The sequence below is a fragment of the Rhincodon typus genome, chromosome 10 (genome assembly GCF_021869965.1).
Source record: "Rhincodon typus isolate 14 chromosome 10, sRhiTyp1.1, whole genome shotgun sequence".
Lineage (NCBI taxonomy): Eukaryota > Metazoa > Chordata > Chondrichthyes > Orectolobiformes > Rhincodontidae > Rhincodon > Rhincodon typus.
In genome coordinates, this window is record NC_063341.1 from 49,676,533 (window position 1) to 49,687,167 (window position 10,635).

Below are 10,635 nucleotides of genomic sequence, written 5' to 3' on the forward strand. Positions count from 1 at the left end.
CCACAGGGGAATTTCATTGCATCTGGTAGCTGGTATGATTCTAGCAAATATTCTACTCAACATTGCTGCTTTGCGACAAAACCAGAATGTCAAAAAATGGAGTTGGAAAGGCAAAGAAACTTGTAACAGATCTTCACGCTTTGATGAAAACAACAGAAATGCTGAGAATAACAGATAGACTCTACCATGCCGTGTTGTTCTGGCAAAATAACTAGGAAACCAAACTAGGATGACATATCGAACTGTAAAGGTGCTTCAACAGGTTAACAATGGAATGATGTGCAGAGTTGTTGTTTTTTAAATTCATAGCATGTGGGCATCACTGGCTGGAGTAGCATTTATTGGCCATCCCTAGTTGCCCTTGAGAAGGTTGTGGTGAGTTTCTTTCTAGAACAACTGCAGTAAATGTACTGTAGGTAGTGCCACAATGCCATTAGGAAGGGAATTTCAGAATTTTGACCCAGCAACAGTGAAGTAATAGCAATATATTTCCAAGTCAGGATGGTGAGTGGCTTTGAGGTGAAGCTGCAAGTGGTGTTCCCAGAAGAACAAAAGAGCAAGAGTGGGCAATTCAGTCCCATGTATCAGCTCCCCTTGTCCTTCTCGATGGAAGTGGTCATGGGTTTGCAAGGTTCTGTCTAAGGAGGCTTGATGAATTTCTGTAATGCATCTTGTCGATGGTACACACTACTACTGCTGAGCATTGATGATAGATGGAGAGAATGTTTTTGGATGTGGAGCCAATCAAGCAGACTGATATGTTCTGGATGGTGTCAAGCTTCTTGACTGTTTGTAAGCTCATAGTTTGTAAGGCCTTTATTTTAGACAAAGACAGGCAGAGAGGTGGGTAGTGTCATGGAAGCAGGTAGCTGGAGAAGGTAGACAAACAGGAGACTGGAAGAACACAGCAAGCTAGGCAGCATGCGGAGGAAAGGAGAAGTCAACGTTTCGGGTATTACCCTTCTTCAAGACTGGATGTGGGGGTAGGGCGAGCTGCGGAAAAAGAGTGCAGGGGGTTAGCGGAATGGGGGTGATAGATGGACACTCATAGTAGGTACGATCTGGTTGGTCGATGGGAGGGATGAATCCAGTTTGTGGCTGGAAGGGAGGGTCAGAAGGTGGAATGGTTATTTGAAATTGGAGAATTCCGTGTTGAGTCCTCCGAGCTGTAGGGTACCCAGGCGGAAGATAAGGTGTTGTTCTTCAAATTTGCGTTCCAACTTGCTGTGACACTGGAGGAGGCCAAGGGCAGACATGTCAGAGGGTGTGTGTGTGTGTGTGTGTGTGTGGTCAGGGGGTGGGGTGCGGTGCGGTGGGGAGGAGGAGGAGAAGAGTTAAAATGGGTAGTGACCCAGAGGTTAGGCTGGCCATTACAGGCCAGGAGAAGATCCACAATGAAACAGCCACCTAATCTACGTTTGGTCTCACCGATGTACAGAAGACCACATCGGGAGCACCTGATACAATACAGTAGGTTGGAGGAGACGCAGGTGAAGCTCTGTCTCATCCAGAAGGACTGTTTAGGGCCCTGGATGGAGGTGGGGGAGGTTGTGTGTGGGCAGGTGTTGCATCTTTTATGGTTACAGGGGAAGGTACCGGGCAGGTTGGAGTGGTTGGTGGGGAGTGTGGCACGAACTACGGAGTGGCTTAGGGAATAGTCCTTGCAGAAGGCAGAGATGGGTGGGGAGTGGAAGATGTTCCCGGTGGTAGGGTCTAGTTGGAGTTGGCTGAAGTGTTTGAGGAATATTACGTTGGATGCGGAGGCTGGTGGGGTAGAAAGTAAGGACAAGGGGGACACTATCTTTACTACGTTTAGAGAGGGGGTGTGGTTAAGAGCTGTAGAACGGGGAATAGAGGAGGCGATGTGGAGGGCTGTCTAAACGACAGAGAGGGAAAAACAGCATTGTTTGAAAAAGGTGGATATCCAGGATGCTTGGGAGTGGAATGTCTCCTTGTCAGAGCAGATGCGATGGAGATGGAAGAATTGGGAAAACGGAATGGAGTTTTTGCAGGATACAGGATGGGAGTAGGTGTAGTCTGGGTAACTATGGGAGTCTGTGGGTTTATAGTAAATGTCGGTCCGTAAACTGTCACCGGAAATGGAAACGGATAGGTCAAGAAAAGGGAGGGATAGTGTCTGAGATAGACCCAAATGACTTTTGAGGGCAGGGTGGAAATTGTTAGTGAAGTGGATGAACTGCTCTAAGTTACAGGGGAAGGTGCCTATCATATGAGGAGCAGTTGAGGACACTGGGTCTGTACTTGATAGAATTTAGAAGAATTAAGGGGGTGTCACTGAAACTTACAGAATACTGAGAGCCTGGATAGAGTGGACATGGAGAAGATATTTCAACTTAGTAGGAGAGACTAAGAACCGAGGGTATAGTTTCAGAGTGAATGGATGACCTTTTAGAACTGACAGGAGGAGGGTGATTAATCTCATTGCCACAGAGAGCTGAGATGGCCAAGACACTGAGTGCTTTTACAACAGAGATAGATAGATGCTTGGTTGATAAGGGGTTCAATGGTTATTGTGAGAAGGCAGGAGAATGGAGTTGAGAACCATATTAGTTGTGATCGAACGACAGAGCAGACTCCAAGGGTTGAATGGCCCAATTCTGCTCCTATATCTTATGGTCTTAGGTTGAAAAGACTTTTCAAAACCTTAGAATGGTAGTATTTAAAAACAGTGTCAATAGTATTGGGAATAAGGTCCCAGCTAGAAGGACACAAGAAGTTGCAGCAATTGCTGACGATTGAGTTATCTGACAAACATGTTAGTTACATTGCTCATGTACTCCACAGACAGACTGGAGAGAAAAGAGATCAGAATGAGGAGAATGGCTCAGGGGAGAAATCAAACTTTCCTGAAAATAGCAAGAGACGGCCACGAGGATAAATTTGATGTAAGAATACCCATCCATTCTTGTAAGAAAGGATATACAAGTGCTCACTGTTGGAAACCAAAACTTGAGTTTGTGAGGATACGTAATATTTTTCAGGAAATACTGTCCCAATGGGTAAAAATAATTAGAAACCTGTAGGTTCACTTCTGTTCACCACAAGAGGGGGACAAGATGCAGGAAATTAGATTTTTTCTGTTTAAAAGTGGCGTTCTCATGTCCTTCTGGTGAGTCAAGCATGACAGGAGGTGGTGCAATGGTAATGTAACTGGTCTAAAATCCAATACCCCAGGCTAATTTCTTGGCATAGCTTTCAACTCCACTAGGGCAGATAGTGAAATTTTAATTCAATTAAATATGGAATTAAAAACAAATCTAATGGCAACCAGGTTACTGTTGTTGACTGTCATGAAATCCCATCTGTCTCTACCAATGCCCATTCGGGAAGGAGATCTGTTGTCCTTATCTTGTTTGGTCTTGTGGGACTCCAGAACATGGAGCAATATGTTCAACTCTTAACCGCCACTAAAATGGTCAAGCAAGCTACTTAGTTGTTATTGAAACGGCCACAAAGTTGAAAGACAGGAATCAAACTGAACAGTCTACTTGGCTTCAACCTAGGCATGAGAAATGTCAATGGGAAATCCAGGCTTGTCACCCCTACAAAGTCTTTCTAATTAAAAAATGGGGGCTAGTGCCAAATTTGGGAGACCTGTCCCACAGGCTAGTTAAACATTAGCCCGAGATAGTCATACTCACGGAACCATTCTTACAAGCAATGTCTTTACAGATAATTAAAATGTTGCAGACAAAACACCAACACCATCATACTACCAGAGATGGTGGTACCGTTGTATATAGTTGAGACTGACTTGCCCTTGAAGTCCTCTACATTGACACTGGATCCCATGAAGTCTTATGTTTGACCTGCTGACATCTGAAAGAGTGTCCTGCTGATTACTGCTTTCCACCATGCCCTTGGCTGATTAATCAGTACTATTCCATGTTGACCAAACTTGAAGGAAGCACTAAAAGGTAGCAAGGGCGCAGAATGTACTCAGGGGGAGGGGAGGAGTCTTCAATGTCCATCACCAAGAGTGGTTCTGGACTAGCACCTCTGACCAAGCTGGACAAGCCCTATAGAACATAACTGCTAGAATTGGTCTACAGCAGATGGTAAAAAAACATTTTGCTAAATTAAAATGTATCAATAATGCCTACTAATGGGAATTGCTCATTCATTCCTTTGTAGCTGTAAAATGCAGTTTAATTTCCAGTGCATAACTGTTCATTATTTGCCCTTTGATGGTATGGATTTTTTATTTGGAACTGACCCAGTGTGGGGATAAAGTGATCCAGACTGTACCTGCTGTGGCTACTAAAACTGCAGTTGTGCGAGGAGAGCCAACTATTTTGAAAGAATCATGCCTTTATATAGCCCAGTCACAAAAATCACTTTCTACAAAAGAGGTGTCCAGGGATTCAGAAACACCAAACTGCTTATGTTCAAACAACATTAGAGTTAACAACATTGGATGAGGTGGGAAACAAAGAGTTAATAGCAGTTGGATTGGAATAAAGCTGGCTGAATTAAACATGAAAGCAGAACTTGAAGGTATGAGAAAGAAGACAGCAATAACACTCAAAGATAATGATGAACCAAAAGACAGAGATATTTTGAAATAGAGTGGAACATGTAAAACCAAGACTGACACAACAGCTGCAAGAAAGAAAACATGCACATCAATTTATACTTCAAAATGAAGAGGCGATTGATCTTACAAGAGAAGATTTTGACATAGTCCAAACAAAATGGAGAAAATAAAAGAAAATTTACTAACTGACTGGAAAAAAAAGAATTCCAAGACTTTTTTGGATGGTCATAATGTGAACAAAGTTCTTAAAGTGCTACAGAGGATTTTACTCAATAGAATAATAAATAGCTCACTGGAGGCTTCATTAAATTTGCAAGTCCTGGAAAAGATCGCTGAAGGATCAACTCATGCACACAACCTTACAGTAAAAAGTGATTGTCAATTTAAACAGGATGAGTGAATTCAAATGTCATTCATGATAATTCTGAGGAGTTGAGATTTTCTTCATAGTCATCAATATTAGAAAACATCCAGAAAGGAACGGAAATGGAGAGTTAAGAACTGAACAGAGTTCAGAGTTGTTTGAAGAAGTGAAAACCTTGGTGACGATTAAGTGTCAGACTTTAAAGAACTGCAAAATGAACTGCTAAATGTTGAAGATAAGAACTGGTTTGATAGGGGATTTCTCATTAGATTACAATTTATAATTGCCAATTTGCACAAATCAGTTGAGTTGCCATCAGTCAGTAATATTGTTCCTAACAAAGTCAATCAGGCCAAACAATGGTGAAAACTTTGAAGCCACTACAAATACCATCCCCAAGGTCCAGATACTGTGTAATCCAATACAGATTTGAAGAACTGACATGAAGAATGCAACGCCATTATCCCTTTCATCTTTTGCCAAATGAAACAAAGATATATGCAGATTTACAGAAAGTGAAACAACCAGTCATTTGCATGCAAACTGAAATATTATTCTTTCCTAGGATATGGGTCCATCCATCCCTAATTGCCATCGAAGGTGGTGATGAGCTGCCACCTTGAATTGCCAGAGCTCTTGTGCTGTGGTGATAATGGCAGTGCTGTTAGGAAGGGAGTTCTGGATTTTGACTGGGACAGTGAAACAACAGAACTAGAGGTCCAAGTCAGGATTGTGTGTGGCAAATGATTCCCATGTATCAACTGCTCACGTCCTTCTCGGTGGTAGAGGTAACAGGTTCAGAAGATGCTGTTGAAAAAGCCTCGCGTTACTATGGACGGTACACACCACTGCCACTGTGCATTGGTGATGGAGGGATTGACTGTTGAAGGTGTTGATGGGGTGCCTGTCAAGTGGGCTGTTTTGGCCTGTTTTGGTGTCAAGCATTGTTGGAGTGCATTCATGCAGGCAAGTTGAGAGTTCTTTTTAATTGTTTCACGATAAAGGTTGAAGACATCTGTCATCGTAGTACCCTGCATGTGAAATTCATATAGTGACCAACTGATGATCAAATCCTTGTCACAAACAATCTTAATCATGTCATTGGTCAATACAAAGTCATCACAGTCACTTCTGTGAAGCAGAATTAATCACAAGTGATCTTTAAAATGTCACCTATGGGATACAATTCACAGAGACAATCCAAGGACTTGCAGGCTGCACAAGACACTGGATTTCCTCTCACCTTGAACTGTAAGTATTTGCCAATGTGCCCTTACATGCAATGCTGCCTTTCTTGGGAAAGTGGGAATGGGGGTTGGTGAGGACCATGGTCTTAAATAGTTACAGCACTGCAGTTATAATCGCCTACTCTATTTACACAGAATGGCTTGTGCTGCACACATTGGAATAAGATCCATGTAGAAACATTCCAAGATCCTGCTTGTCAAAGTGTTTCATGTCACGCTGTATGGAGGACTATGCTAAACAATCATTTGTGTGTAATATGAATGCTGACTACTCACATTACTAAGAACCTGTTCTGTTTCTGACATTTCCCCACACGTTAGAGCCATGACCAATGGGCCAAGCCACTGCGGGGGTTAACGTTGCCATGGCGCTACTAAGGGATAGATACATTAAGGACCCACAACCACCTCCAGTGTCTGCCAAATGAAAAACACATGAAAACATAACAGCTGAAGGAACCTCAGGATATGGAGAAGGTACAAGTGGCCCAAAGTCTATCACCCTCAATGTCAATTCCTCCAGATGAAAATGGGACATTGCTGTAACAGCCTGAGAATGTTCCTAGACACCCAGAAGTCTGCCAACTGTTGGAGTGGAAGCTGTAAGCTGAAGGAATGGGTGGCCATCTCATCTTGGTGGCACTCAAGGTAACAACTGATTTAAATCTATCTGCAACTGGTTGTTCCCAAGGATCTGCTGGGGAACTGTGTGGGATCTCTCGGTCCTCAACCCACAAATGTATTATGGTTGTTACCATGCCAATTGTGTCAGATTACCTTGCTTCATCTGATTTCCTCATAATGATTTCAGTGCTGCAACCTGGGGGCAATTGCCTTTGGCAATACAACTGGCTTCCATCAGATATATGTGTAGAGAGTGTGATGTAGTAATATAGTAGAAATCATCAATAGCAAAGGGTTCCATTCCATAAATGTACAAGTCCTTTGTGATCATTAGTACCACACCTTAGAAGTCCATGCCAGGTATGCTGGAAGCTGTTATCATGCCTAATTCTTCAAGAATTGTCATGTTCCTGCTTTGTTTCAAGGACCAGATGTGTTATATGGCTGGTTCCTGGGAGACAAGAGATTCCCACAAAACACTAACACTCACACATACAAATAAACACACAGGCATTCTTCAGGAAAAGAGAAAAAAGATGGGTTTTTCTGCAGAGACTGGCTTCCTTGAAAAAATACTCACTTTAGTTAATGGTTGTTCTTGAAGGCAAAAGGATAAGCATGGAATGATCCCAAGTCTGTGCTTTAACATTCAGGCATGTGTTGTCAAACTACTAATTACACATCAGTCTCTCAAGTTTCTGCAGATTTTGAAATGTTCGTTCAATTGCTTTCTCAGAAGAACAAATAGGTTTTGCTCTGAACTCAAAAGGAAGGTTTTCTGTTCAGCAAAGGGAGATGTGCTGGTCAGCTCTTCTTACAGGCTTTTGTCTCCCAACTGAAGACCCGATAAAACAAGAAATTCTCCAAGCCAGTCACTGTTCAAATAACCCCAGTAAAGCAAGAGGTTGTCATCAGTCACATGATTTCTGGAAAGCCTGGTTGAAAAAAATTTCCAATGTCCACATTCGCATTTCAAATATCTCTTTTACAGCAACCACTCCACGTATTTCCCTCAAACTTGAAATCAAGCCATTTTTCCACAGTCGTTCAAACCCAGTCTTCCAAGATACATGAAATATGAAGCATCAGCATAATAAGACCATAAGATATAGGAGCAGAATTAGGCCATTCAGCCCATTGAGTCTGCTCTGCCATTTGATCATGGCTGATATGATTCTCAATCCCATTTTTTTGCCTTCTTCCCATACCCCTTGAACCTCTTACTAATCAAGAGCCCACCTATCTCTGTCTTTAATACACTCATTGTCTTGGCCTCCGCAGCCTTCTGCTGTAATGGGTTCCACAGATTAACCATGCTCCAGCTGATGAAATTCCTCCTTATCTCAATTCTAAAGGGTTATCCATTCACTCTGAGGCTGTGACACTGGGTTCTGGTCTCTCCTACTGGTACAAACATCTTCTCCATGTCCACTGTCCAGGCCTCGCAGTATTCTGTAAGTTTCAATTCAATTCCCCCTGCTTTCTTCTAAACTCCACTGAGTACAGATCCAGAGTCCTCAACCGTTCCTCGTATGACTAGCCCTTCATCCCCAGGACACACATCTTCTGGACCCCCTCCAATGCCAGCACATCTTTTCTTAGATACAGGACCCAAAACTGCTCACAATATTCCAAAGTTGTCTGACCAGAGACTTATACAGCCTCAGCAGTACATCTCTTGTTTTCTATTCCTCTTGATGTGAATGCCAACATTGCATTTGCCTTCCTCACTGCCAACTGAACCTGATCGTTAACCTTAAGAGAATCCTGAACTAGAATTCTCAAGTCCCACTGCACTTCAGCTTTCTGAAGACTTTCCCTGTTTAGAAAATAGTCTACACCTCTATTCTTCTGAAGTGCATAACCTCACACTTTCCACATTGTATTCCATCGGCCACATCTTTCCCCACTCTCCTAGCTTAAGTCCTTCTGCAGCCTGAGCTTCCTCAACATTATTTGTCTCTCCGCCTACATTTGTATCATCGCAAACTTAGCAACATGCCCTCAGTTTCTTTGTCCAGATCATTAATGTACAACATGAATAGCTGTGGTCCCAACATGGGTCCCAGTGGAACTCCACTAGTTATCATCTGCCAGCCTAAAAAAGACCCCTTTTATCCCTACCTCAACCTTCTGCCAGTCAGCCAATCCTCTATCCATGCTAGTATCTTGCCCCTAACACTGTGCATTCTTATCTTATTTAGCAGCCTCCTGTATGGCACTTTGTTAAAGGCCTTCTGATTCCAAACAAATCATGTCCATTGGTCTCCTTTCTCTAATTTGCTCATTACCTCCTCACAGAATTCTAAAAGATTTGTCAGGCATGACCTCCCCATGACAAAACTGTGGTGACTTTGCCCTATTTGCCATGCTCGTCCAAGTACTCCACAATCTCATCCTTAATAATGGACTCTTAAATCTTACCAATGACTGAGGTTAGGCTAAGCAGCCTATAGTTTCCTAACTTCTGCCCCCCTTCTTAAATAGAGATTTTATATTTGCCACTGTCCAGTCCTCTGGGACACTCCCTGACTCAATGATTCCTAAAAAATCACAACCAATGCCTCTACAATCTCCTCAGCTATCTCCTTCAGAACTGTGAGTGCTGTCCATCCGGTCTGGCTGATTTATCGCCTTCAGACTTTTCAGCTTCCCCAGAACCTTCTGCTCAGTGATGGCCACCGCACTTACATCTATCCCAACTCTCTTGAACTTCTAGTATGTTGCTGGTGTCTAATACAAAGTAGCTACTTAGTTCCTCTGCCATTGCTTTGTTCTCCAATACTACTAATTCTGCCTCATTTCCTGGCATTCAATCGCACTCTTATCTTTTGGATATCTTAAAAAAAACTTGCATAATTTTCCTTTACAATACTAGCTAGCTTACTTTCATATCTCATCTTCTCCCTCCTTATTGCTCATTTAGTTATCCTCTGCTGGTTTTTAAAAGCTTCCCAATCCTCTGGCTTCCCAAAAATCTTCACCACATTGTATGCCTTTTCTTTTACTTTTATGCTGTTCCTGACTTCACTTGTCAGTGATGGCTGCCCCCTTAATATGTTTCTTCTTGCTTAGGATGAATTTCTGCTGTGCCTCCTGAATTACCTTCAGAATCTCCTGCCATTGTTGCTCCACCACCTTCCCTGTTAGGCTCTCTTTCAAGCAACTCTGGCCAGCTCCTCCGTCATGTCTTTGTAGTTACCTTTAATCAATTGTAATACTGTTATATCTGATACAATCTTCTCTCAAACTGCAGGGTGAATTCTACAAAAGAGTGGTCTCTGTCCCCTAAGGGATCCTTTCCATTCAGCTTCCCAATCAAGTCTGCCCTATTACACATCATTAAATCCAGAGTTGCCCGTTCCTTAGTTGGCTATATCACAAACTGCTCCAAAAAAACCATCTTGTAGACATTCCACAAATTTCTTTTCTTGAGATCCACTACCTATCTGATCTTCCTAGTTCCATATTGAACTCCCCATGATTATTGTAATAGTGCCTTTCTTACATGCCTTTTCTATCTCCTAATTTATTTTCTTCCCCACATCCTGACTACTGTTAGAAGACACGTGTATAACTCAATGAGTTTCCTCAAATCGAACCACAGAGATTCTATGCCTTCTGATTCAGTATCCCTTCTTGCGATCGATTCAATTTCATTTCTTATGAATAAGGCAACTCCCTGCCCGTTGATCATAGAATCATAGAATCCCTACAGTATGGAAACAGGCCATTCAGCCCAACAAGTCCACAACGCCCCTCCGAAGAACATCCCCCTCAGACCCATTCCCCTACCCCTGTATTTTCCATGTCTAACCCACCTAACCTAAACATCCCTGGGC